The sequence below is a fragment of the Pelophylax lessonae genome (genome assembly GCF_965119305.1).
Source record: "Pelophylax lessonae genome assembly, chromosome: 1".
NCBI lineage: Eukaryota > Metazoa > Chordata > Amphibia > Anura > Ranidae > Pelophylax > Pelophylax lessonae.
Genome location: NC_138768.1, coordinates 554,838,035 through 554,850,282, shown reverse-complemented (window position 1 = coordinate 554,850,282; position 12,248 = coordinate 554,838,035). Strand labels below are relative to the sequence as shown.

Below are 12,248 nucleotides of genomic sequence, written 5' to 3'. Positions count from 1 at the left end.
ATTCCCGACACTTTATGTTCTCTATTATTGACTTAACATTTGGTGAGATGTATCACTGTGCGAGCGGATCTATGTTTGCCAATGCTGTGTTTCTTGAACTTGCCTGTTCCTACCTTTCAATAAATAAAATATTTGAAAAAAATAGCAACAATATATGAATAAATAAATGTAAAATAAATGCACAAATGACTAAGTTCACACTGAAGCGGCACGACTTTTGGGGCGACCTGTGAAGTCGCGTGCACCGCGACTTCGGGCACGACTTGCACAGACTTCATAAAATGAATGTCTATGCAAGTCGCCCCGAAGTAGTACAGGACCCTTTTTCTAAGTCGGAGTGACTTGTGTCGCTCCTATTAGAACTGTTCCTGTACTACACTATGGGACGCGACGGTGAGTGACTTGTCAGGCTGACCAAGTCGCCTGAAAAATCGTACCAGTGTGAATGGACACTAAAGGCCCGTACACACGTACCGATCGTCGGCATACAAACGTCGGTGGACGAAGGATCTGCCGATTGTACGCGTGTTAGTATGGTGCCTCCGACAGATGTCTGCGCACAATCCGCGGACAAAAGTCTTTCTTGCAAACATGAAAATTTTTGTATGCCGACACCAGAATGGACGATTGTTCGCCTGTCAGTACACAATTCGGCCGACAGACCGCAGATTTGCAAGACTGGGCATGCTCAGAAAATAGAAAACACAGGGAAAGTTAACCATTACATGACATCACTTCTGCAGTCGGCGGACAAAATTCTTGTGCTGTCCTTGTGCTGTCTTTGCACTTTTCAGCAGACACCGACATCCCGGGGAGAAAAGAGGAACATTTGTATGCCGACCATCGGTACGTGTGTACGGGGCTTTAGAATCATCATACATAAATAAAATAATAATATGTAATACATAAATAAATACTAAGACTAAAAAATAAATATTATTAATTATATTATAATATATAAACACCCAAACATGAACAAAAAAAATAAAAAAATACTACTACTATTGATATTGATTTATTTATTTTTTTGTTAGGCCCCTTTTAACACGTCTGTTCTGCCGAAGCTGAGTAGGCTGATGACAGCTCCGTCTCTTCTCTGTGTGCGGAGACGGAGCTGTCAGATCCCTGCTGTCCTCTATGGGGGAATCGGATGAGAACGGACCACCTGTCCATTCTCATCCTATCTGCCAGACGGATGGAAAATAGGGTTTCCATCTGTCCGGTTTTGACGGATCGGATGTCAGTGGACAGGTCTCCGCTGACATCAGCTGCCCCATAGAGATGCATGGGGGACCGTTCAGATCTGCCTGAAAAACTGACAGGCGGATCTGAATGGACCGTATGTGCCTCGTACACACGCAACAATTATCGGCCGACCGATCATCCGACTTTTGTCCAGAGTTGTGTTTTGTTGGTTGGAATGTGCCTAGACTGCGCACGAATTTTCTCGGAAAAAAAAAATCTACTTCAGAAGTGATGTCATGTTCTGGTTTACTTTCTGTGTGTTTTTTCTTCTCTGAGCATGCCCAGTCTTGCTCATCAGATTTTTGTCTGCCGAAATCTGTACTGACTGACGGAAAATCGGCCGTTGTGTTGACGGCCAACAAAAATTTTATAGCCTGCACACCAGATTTTTTTCGGCCGAAAAGTCGGAGTCGGTTGTCGGAAGCATCATACTAACAAGCCGACAATCGGCCGATCGGACGTTGGCCGAAAATTCCCGGCCAATAATCATTGCGTGTGTGCGAGGCATTAGGGTGTTTTATTTTTTTTTTTTTAAGGGTTATCACATTCATTAAATTATTTTTTATTTGTATTGTTGAACCACTTGCCGACTGCCTAACGCCGATCTACGTCGGCAGTCAGCCCCTCACAGGCAAAGTGACGTAGGGCTACGTCACTAGCTTGTGAGGGTCTAGGGAGCGAGCGCGCGCCCCCGGAGGCGTGGTCACGGACCCCCCCCCCCGCGCGTGTGACCGGTGGACCCGATGTCCGCCGGTCACTCTGCGATCGGCGGGGGAGAGGGAGAAAGTCAGGAGGCTTGTGTAAACAAGCTGCCTGTCAGTTCTCCCTGTGTATGAAGGATGATCATACGGTTCTACTATGTAGAACCGTTGATCACTCTTCATACATCTGAAGCCACAGCCAATCACAGTAGAAAGCACGCCCCTAGGGACACACATAGCCCCTCCCTTTCAAAAAAAGTTAACCCCTTCACTGCCAGTGTATTTTTACAGTAACAGTGCATATGTATAGCACTGATTACTGTAGAAATGTCACTGGTAACCCCAAAAGTGTCAAAAATGTCAGTCAAGGGTCCGATCTGTCCGCCGCAATGTCGCAGTACCGCAAAAAAAAAAAAAAAAAAAAAAAAAAAAAAAAAAAAAATCGCAGATCGCCGCCATTACGCGTTAAAAAAAAAAAAACAACAAAAATGACAAAAATCTTTCCCTTTGTTAGTAAACGCGACAACTTTTGCGCAAACCAATCAAAATACGCTTTTTGCGATTTTTTTTACCAAACATAGGTAGCATAAAACAAATTGGCCGAAAATGTTAAAAAATTTGGATTTTTACATTTTTTTTGAGGGGAATTTCATATAAAAAAAATGTGAAAAATATTGCTATTTTTGCAAAATTGACGCTCTTTTTTTGTTTATAGCGCGTGATCAAAAAAAAAAAAAAAATCGCACAGGTGATCAAATACCACCAAAAGAAAGCTCTGTTTGTGGGAAAAAAAGGACGCCAAATTCGTTTAGATACAGCGTCGCACGACCGCGCAATTGTCCGTTAAAGTCACGCAGTGCCGAATCGCAAAATACCCACTGGTCAGGAAGGGGGTAAAATCTTCCGGGGGTTAATATTTATTCTTTTGATAGAATAATAATAATATTAGTAGTATTAATACCATCCTAACAAAAAAATAAATAAATAACCCTAACAAAATACAAAAGTAATAAATTAATAAAATAAACATAAATAAATACTGATAAAATTTATAATAATATAAACATAAATAAATAAATACTGATGAAAAGCTACAATAAATAACGGATAATAGTTTTCTCTATTGGCTAATAAAAATAAACTCCACAGCTCACAGCACGCGCAAGTTAAAATGTGCAAAAAAACAAGGGCGGAAAACCTTAGAAAGACGCTACACTCAGGTGTGAATGCAGCCTAATGGAAGAGCTATGGAGTATGTAAAAGTTATGAGGTGGACCACAGCCTGTACGCCGAGTGATAGCTGACAACGTCACAGCCAACTCCTCTCCTCACAGGGCCTATTATAACGAGCGGCCGGAGGATTAGCCTCTCCAGTCACTTCCCAAACGGCGCGGAACAGCACAATATTTCCGCGCTTCAGCTTGCACGGAGTTTGGCGGTTGCCCTAGTAACCGCCCTTCCCCCCCACCCCCAGCCAATCGCCGTTGCGCGCCACAGCCGGCGCCGAGACCGAAGCTCCGCCCCTTTTCCCGTGTCAAGGAGACTGATACCGAGAGCAGGGTGGGGGGCGCTCCTTTACTGGCTCGCCACTATTTGACGAACGTCTTGTCGTCACTTCCTCAGGAGCCAATGGGGACGCAACGGGAGGGAAATGTGGGCAGGGAAAAAGACGAGGGTGACGTCAGAGGGAGAGGATAGCAACTGTTGCCTCGAGACCCCCGGCGCCATAGTGACTGTAGCCGTGGAGACTGTTACTTGCCAACCGGAGACACACGATCAGCAGTGGCCGGAGGAGCAGCCCGGAGACCGCGGGGCCACAACTTTCACATCAGCAGGCAACCCGCCGGACGCAGGTGAAGCGCTCACCCGTACAGCCCAGCCTGCCACAAGGTTGGGAGGGCAGGGAGCTGGGGTGAAGGAAGTAGATAGGAGGAATGGAGGAGAGGAAGAAGTACTCGGCCGCTTTCTGCCTATTAAACCTTTCTGCCGCCGGATATCCTATCCAGTCATCGCTACATACATATATATTTATATATACAGATCTCTCATTTCCTATCCACAGACAGCCAGCAGCAGCTGCTTCCACTTAGCCATGGCCTGCTCATTAACCAATAGGTAGAGGGGAACTTTTAAAGCGCTGCTAAAGTTTAGTGGTTGCCATAGCAGCGGGAATATGTGTTTATATCGAGCTCAGATCTCTGGGGTGCCTTATGGGCCGGCTGTCATCTCACCTACCGGACCCCTTTCTCAGGGTCACCCTGACCTCACTCCCTTCCCAACATTTACTGCACTTGTCAATACTTTGCTGTAAAGACGATCTGATCGTACAATCTCCTTTATGCTCCCCATACAAGTCACAATCTGATTGTACAGCCTCCTTTATGCTCCCCATACAAGTCACAATCTGATTGTACAGCCTCCTTTATGCTCCCCATACAAGTCACAATCTGATTGTACAGCCTCCTTTATGCTCCCCATACAAGTCACAATCTGATTGTACAGCCCCCTTTATTCTCACCATACATGTTATAATCTGATTGTACAGCCCCCTTTATTCTCACCATACATGTTATAATCTGATTGTACAGCCCCCTTTATTCTCACCATACATGTTCTAATCTAAATGTACAGCCTTTATGCTCCCCATACATGTTACAATCTGATTGTACAAACTCCTTTATGCTCCCCATGCAAGTTACAATCCGATTGTACTTCACATCTTCCAACAACGTTGTAGTAGAAGGGCCTGCTTGGTTAGATACAAATTGATTGGATGGAAAAGATAGGTCTTCCCTAGTACTGTACTTGGTTTTTGTAAATCTAATGTTGATTCTCTGGCCAGATTGTAATGTGTATGGACCTACCAACGACTATGTGGCACAAGGGTCTGTGTGATTTTTTTTTTTTTTTTTTTTTTTATACATCTAGAATAGATTGTTTAGGTTTGATCTCCTGTTACATGGCTTTTAGGGTCCATTCACACTAGCGTGACTTGTCAGGCGACTTGGTCACCTGACAAGTCGCGGTGGGTCGCTCGCCATTGAGTAGTACAGGACCCGTTCTAATAGGAGTGACACAAGTCGCTCCAACTTAGAAAAAGGGTCCTGTACTACTTCGGGGCGACATCGGAGTGACTTGCATTGACTTCAATTATATGAAGTCCGTGCAAGTCGCACCAAGGTGGCGGTGCACGTTGTGCACCGCGACTTCACAGGTCGCCCCACCAAGTCGTGTCGCCCCAGTCTGAATGGGGTCTTAGAAACTCAGAGGCTCCATTCACACTGTTGCAATTTGAGTTGCACAGAATCGCACAACAATGGGAATCGCACTGTACTTGTGGTGTCCATTCACATCGATGCGACTGGTGCAGCACTGCGGGATTATCAAAAAGGTTCCTGTACTACTTTGATGCGCTTCCAGTACTATTTTGGCCCCATCGAGAATAGAAACCACAACTGAGTTGCACCACATAATCGCACTGAAATCTGAATCCAAATCAGGCTGCAGCAGTGTGAATCCAGCCTAAAGGGAACTGTACAGGGAGTATCCATTTTCATTGAACCTTGGCACCCCAGATGTTTTGGAACTACATTTCCCATGATGCTCATGCACTCTGCAGCCTAGGTGAGCATCATGGGAAATGAATTTCTAAAACATCTGGGGTGCCAAGGTTCACCATCACTGGGCCATAGTGTGTAGTCAGCCTAAGGGTGACCGTACATCTAATAATCTAATTGTATATTCTTTGCAGGTTCTCCTCTAAATGGAAGACTATGTATTATGTGGATAATCCCAACCAGTCCATGCCGTATTTATCCAATGTGCTGGCCCTTACATTGCATGGTTGGTGGCAGAACTATTGGAGATTGTACAAACATTAGGCTCACCATAAATGCTGCAATCTCCTTTTAGATAGCCATCAGCTCATGTAGGGTTCGACCTGATTTTTTGGAATTCAGTGAATTGTTTAGGTTTGTCCTCCTATTACATAGCTTTTGTAAAACTTAGGCTGGCCATACACCATACAATTTTCTTATTCAATTTCCTTTAGATTTACCTTCAACTATGTAGTGCAAGGGCCTGCCTGATTGCATACAAATTGAAAGTGTTCAGGTTTGAACTTATATTATCTGGTTTTGGTAAATCTAAAGGAAAGTTGAACAAGAAAATTGTATAGTGTATGGCCAGCCTAAGGCTACGTTCACATGTTAGCGTAGCGGACCGCGGCAGAATCGCCGCAATTCTGCCCGCGATCCGAAAATCATTGCAAATTGCAGGACGCCTCTGCGTTGCCGTTGATTTGCAATGGCACCCCAAACGCTGTGCGATGTTGCCGCGATTTCCGCCTGCTGAATCGCGGTAACATCGCGCAAAAAAAATAGCGGGTGGCATGACACCCAAAAAAGGTACAAGAGCTTCTTTGGGGCGTCATGCGACCCGCGATTTTGTTTGCGCCATGTTACCGCGATTCGACAGGCGGAAATCGCGGCAACATCGCACAGATTTTGGGATGCCATTGCAAATCAAAGGCAACGCACAGGCGTCCCGCGATTTGCAATGATTTCCGGATCGTGGGCAGAACCGCGATGATTCTGATCGCGGTCCGCTACGCTAGCATGTGAACGTAGCCTAAAGGAGATGTCTGTATCTCTAATTGTACAATCTACTTTACCTCTTCCAACAAATATGAGGTATGAGGGCCTGCCTGGTTAGATACATATTGGTTGGATGGAAAAGAGAGGTCTTCATAGTGTGTGTGTGTGTGTGTGTGTGTGTGTGTGTGTATATATGTATGTATTTATGTGTGTGTGTGACTGTGTATGTGTATATATATATGTATATGTGTGTGTGACTGTGTATTTGTGTGTGTGTGTGTGTATGTATATTTGTATGTATGTGTGTGTGTATGTAATATATATATATATATATATATATATATATATATATATATATATATATATATATATATATATATATATATATATATATATATATATATAATATATTTCTGATTGCACAGCTCTACCAACACTTATCAAGTATAAGGGCCCGCCTGGTTAGATAGATACAATTTGGTTGGATGGAAAAGATAGGTCTTTACTGTGTGTGTGTGTGTGTGTGTGTATATATATATATATATATATATATATATATATATATATATATATATATATATATATATTGCACAGTTCCCTATAGCTTTACCAACAAGTACATAAATTCTCCTATTGCATAGTTTTGGTGTATTTTAAGCTGCTTCTATGGTCAGATTGTAATGTATATTGGGGCCACCGATTGACCTCTATGGGGAGGCGGATGTCAGTGGGACATGTGTCCGCTGACACCCGCATGGCATCCGATCCGACAAGATCTGCTGAAGACAGAAGGATTGCGATAGGTTCGCCGTCCGTCCAGCAAGTCAGATTGGATGAAACTGGACAGGCTGTCTGCTTTCATCCAATCTCCCCATGGAGAACGGGACTCTGACAGATGGACCTGTCATCCGCCTGCTTAGCGGAGCGATTCCTGCTGAGCAAACGGATCCGCCCTGTGTGAAAGTGGCCTTTCAGTGGATAACTTGCGATTGTAGGTTAGGCTGACCATACACGGTTCAAATCTCTCCATACATGATAAAAACCGCCTGTGGGCAAGTTGATCGATTTGATAAACTTGGGTAGAACCAGCCTGCCGGATTCTCCTGCGATTATCGCTGGTGACAATTACTGCCAATGGGGACGGCTTCCCCCGCCAGGAGAAGACAGTTGCTGATTTCCCTGTCAGCACTGTTTGTGTTGATGGGGGAATCGTGCAGATTTTTCGGAAAGAATTTTGCACCATGTATGGCCGACCTTACTCTTCTGCCTTAACTATAAATTATAATTCACTTCCCTGTGTGTGTTCTATTGACCAAATGGGTTTTGGACTATAGAACTATTATCTCCATCAGGAAAGATTGTTTGACAAATCTATTTATTATTAAGTGTGTATGGGCACATTAAGATTAGTGGGTCTACCAGGTGACATCACTGTTCTGTGATTTCCTGCAGAACAAACAAAGTTGTCACCCTGGTATAGGAAGTTTAAAAATGACAGATTTACTGACAGATAAAAATGTAAGTCTCGGTTCACACTGTGTCGCTCCAACTTAGGGGGCGACCTGTGAAGGCGCGTGCAGTGCGACTTGCATGGACTACATAAAATGAATGTCTATGCAGGTCGCCCCGAAGTAGTACAGGACCCTTTTTCTAAGTCGGAGCGACTTGTGTCGCTCCTATTAGAACGGGTCCTGTACCAGTCAATGGACCGCGACAGTGCGTGACTTGTCAGGCTGACCAAGTTGCCTGACAAGTCGGACTAGTGTGAATGGACAGGGGGAGTCAGAAAAAACAAATAAGGGAAAATACATCTCATGTCATTTTTGATTTTGGGCATCATTTTATGGAATTTGTTTTGTCACACACAGACAGATCTGTTGTCTATTAGGGAAACCTAGTTACATTGGGCCCCTTTCACACTTGTGTGACTTGTCATGCGATTTGGGACTGCAAAATTGCATGACAAGTCGTTCTCCATTATTTCCAATGAGTACCATTCATATCTGTGTGACTTGAAGTTGCACCGACTTCAAAGTAGTCCCTGCATTACTTTGGCATGATTTTTGATGCGTTTTGAGGTCCAAAGACCTTCAAGCCAAGTCAAACTCGCAACAAAGTCATGGCAAAATCGCGGTAAAATTGTGCGACTTTAAAGTCGCACAAGAGGGAACGGGTCCTTACTTGATCTTCTTTAAGGGCTTGTTTACACTCTAATCATCATGTTCAGGGTGCTGTTCAGTGGTTTACAGACATTTGAAATGCATATGAGGCATATTTTTGTATTTTTTAGGTTTTATTTGCATGTGATATGTGCGTTCGATTAGGCTGGGTTCACACCTAATACCGATGCGACTCACAGCGGGGGTCCGGTATGTCCCTGTTCTCCATTTCAGGGATGAATCTGGCCCAATTTTTTGCCTGAATTCAAACCCAAAACGGAGCCAAAGACGCACAGGACCCCTGTGCAATGCGCTCTGCAGCCACCCCGGCGATGTGAGCCGGCTCCATTGAGAGCCGGTCACAGTCTCCTGTAATGCGAATTGGATGCTGGGAAACCTGCATCCAATTCGCATAAGTGTGCACTCAGCTTTAGCCCCGGTTCACATTAGTGCGATCATGGAGATCACATATAATTTGACGCGCACTGCTCCTAAATGACATGCGATCTCATGTGCGGTGCAAATTTCAGCCATATGCTTTGTATGGCTGAATTTGCACCGCAATCGCACTAAACTCGCACATGAGGCTTTTTTTTTTTATCCGCAGTAGAATCAGATCGCATAGTGGTTCACACTAGTGCAATCCGATTCTGTGCGAACTGTCAGATTGCACTGTGATATGCGATCGCAACTGGGGGTGTCGTTAACTTTTAATTGACACCCCCTGCGTATCGCATATGGCAGTGTGACCTGCCAGGGGTGCAGATTTGATGCGGGATCACGCTGCATATTCGCAGCGTTCCCGCATCGCACAAATGTGAACCGGCACTTAATGTTTTGTGTTTCAAAAAAAATAAATAAAAATGTAGCATGCTGTACTTTTTTTTCATAACCTGTATGAAGGCACCACAATGGTGAAAAATAGGCTCATTGAAGTACATTTAACTTTTTTTGCATATGCGTTTGTAGTGTGTGTTTGTTTTTTTTTTTTGTTTTTTTTTTTTTAAATGAAGTCAACAGCTACAAATCGCTTCTAACTTTTAATTTAGAGCCCATTCAGACTAGCGCGACTTGTCAGGCGACCAAGTCACCTGACAAGTCGCGGTGGGTCGCTCGCTATTGAGTAGTACAGGACCCGTTTTAATAGGAGGGACACAAGTCGCTCCGACTTAGAAAAAGGGTCCTGTACTACTTAGGGGCGACCTGGGAGCGTCTTGCATAGACCTCCATTATGTGAAGTCCCTGTAAGTCACGCCGCACACTGTGCACCGCCACTTCACAGGTCGCCCCTCGAAGTCGGATCGCGCCAGTCTGAATGGGCTGTAAAAGTGGTTGTAAACCCTCACATATACCCAGTGAAGGGACTATCCTCAGATAATACACAGAGATGATCCTACATAAGTTGAACCTGTTTATCTGCAGTCGTCTCTTCTTTACATCCGTTCAAAGTTCAGAATTTATAAATCTTGTCTGACGTGTCAGAAAAAAGGGGGCGGAGAGCTGAAGTTCCACTCTGCAGAGCTGATTGGAGAGAAGGGCACACAGGAACAGAGCTGAGGCTGTCAATCAGATGGAGCTCCCTCCCCCATCATTATTTTTCTCTTGGTGCCAGGAAAACTTATTAGAAGTGCTGATAGCATAGCAGACAGAAATGACACTTGGGGTCTTTTCACAGGGGCTTTCCGCCTGGCAGACTCTGTTTTGCTTAGTGGGGATCGCCGCTTCGATGACCGGTCTGTGTCCGCTTACTTTGCAGAGACAGACCTGTCAGATCCCCGTTCTCCTCTATGGGAGATCAGATGATAATGAACCGCCTGTCCGTATTTCATCCGATCCTGCAGACGGATGGAAAATAGGGTTTCCATCCATCTGGATTTTAGGGATTGGATAGCAGCGGGTGTCAGCGGACATGTCACTGCTGACATCCGCTGCTCCATAGAGGTGCATGGAGCATCCGATCAGTTTTTCAGGCGGACCTGATCGGAAAGCCCGTGTGAAGGGGGCCTTAGTGCTCCTAATTGAGGCAAGTACACACTATAGAGGGGTCGGCTTTGCTCATATTTCATGTCTGAGGTTTACAACCACTTTTAAGAACACTTATCTGTCCAAGGATTCAGCGCCTTCCTCCCCTGGGCAGGTTCTTTGGTAGTCTTGGATCCCTGGCAGTGGCATGTTAACTGTGGGAAGCCGGCTGTGTCTCCTTACAACAGGCTTCCCACTGCGCATGCGAGAGCTCTGCTGCCCTTTGCGAATAGTCCTGCAGCCTTTTAGGACCTGTAATGTGTCTCCGAAGGTTGTGGGGGGTGGAGAACTTCTGGTGGATCACCTACGATCCCACTGGAAGTGGGTACCTGTCAAAACCAGGTACTTGCGCTCCCCCAAAAAAAATAAAGTTCCAAAGAGGAGGAGGGGGGAAGAAGGTATAAAGGGGAACTTTCCCTGTTGGGCAAAGTTCCACTTTAATAATGCGTCTGACTGCATGTGGTGTAAACCAGCCCTTAGGGCTCATTTACACTAGCGGTAGCCCTCTGAAGAGCAACCTGTCAAATGCCCACTTTTCAGGGGGCAGTTGACAGGAGGAGTTGTCGGTTGCTCACGGCTTTTTTTTTTTTTTTTAATTAAAAGGCCACACCGCTGTACTGCGGTCTCGTGCATTGCATGCAGTTGCAAGGTTATTGCGTCACGTTCCCATTTACATGAATAGGTCTTCTTTCCGGCTGGCAGCTGCTGAACCCGATTTGGGGGGCGGGGGGGGGGGTTAATTTTTGCAAAGCACTGCCCCTAAGGCATGTGCCCTGGTATGGCTGCCATAGCAGCTGGGTGTAGTAATAATGCAGCATGGCTGCCTGTTTTTACTGCCCCCCCCCCCCACCACAGGTGCAAACGAGTCCTTAAAGAGAGAGTACAGCACACTTGTTGTTGCTGCAGTCACTTTGTACTGATCTGAGCCATGCAGGGTAAAGGTCACAGGAGTAAAAATCAGACACGTTCTGCAGTACATCATATTGATTTAGAAAGCTTTTTTTACTTTCCTGCCATCCGAATGAGCAGATGTCATCTTATTTCTCACACCTGTTCCATTCAGCTGGGAGCTCACTGTGACAAAGCGCTTTCCGGTAGTCCCAAATTTTCCGGGGCAGCCCCTTGAAATGTATCTATAGTAATTGGGGAGCGATCTTTGTTTTATCAATCTAATATTTCTGGTATGCAAGGATGATACTATATTATTATTTATATGTTTAGTACAACCCTCTGCCCCTTTTTTTCCTGGCTTCATCCTGTGTTTTCCAGTCTCTTTAGATCGACTAGCGAGGGTTGTTTATTTTTGTTGCCCTTGGATACATCACAACTCGGCTTTGCTATGTGCATTGGCAACATCTGAGCTGTATTGTAGCAATAGCAGGAAGCAAGATCTCAGCCCAAGCTCAATAAAGTCATCTATTTGTTCTAAGATTGTGATGGCATCGGAGCAGTTTTTAAATAACAGCTGCATGAGGGTCTCGTTATCATCCTTCCTAGATCCGGAACAATAAAATCTCTTTGCATAA

The 12,248-nt window shown here is 44.9% G+C and overlaps 1 protein-coding gene across 3 annotated transcripts in view; it reads left to right on the top strand.

Moving 5' to 3' along the window:
• Positions 1-3,627: 3,627 nt before the first annotated feature.
• Positions 3,628-12,248, top strand: part of RFX2 (regulatory factor X2) — a 71,180-nt gene continuing 62,559 nt past the window's right edge. For all 3 annotated transcript variants that reach the window (XM_082255764.1, XM_082255763.1, XM_082255762.1), the window contains exon 1: positions 3,628-3,799. The gene's annotated coding sequence lies outside the window, so the exon portion shown is untranslated. The remainder of the gene's footprint in view (positions 3,800-12,248) is intronic.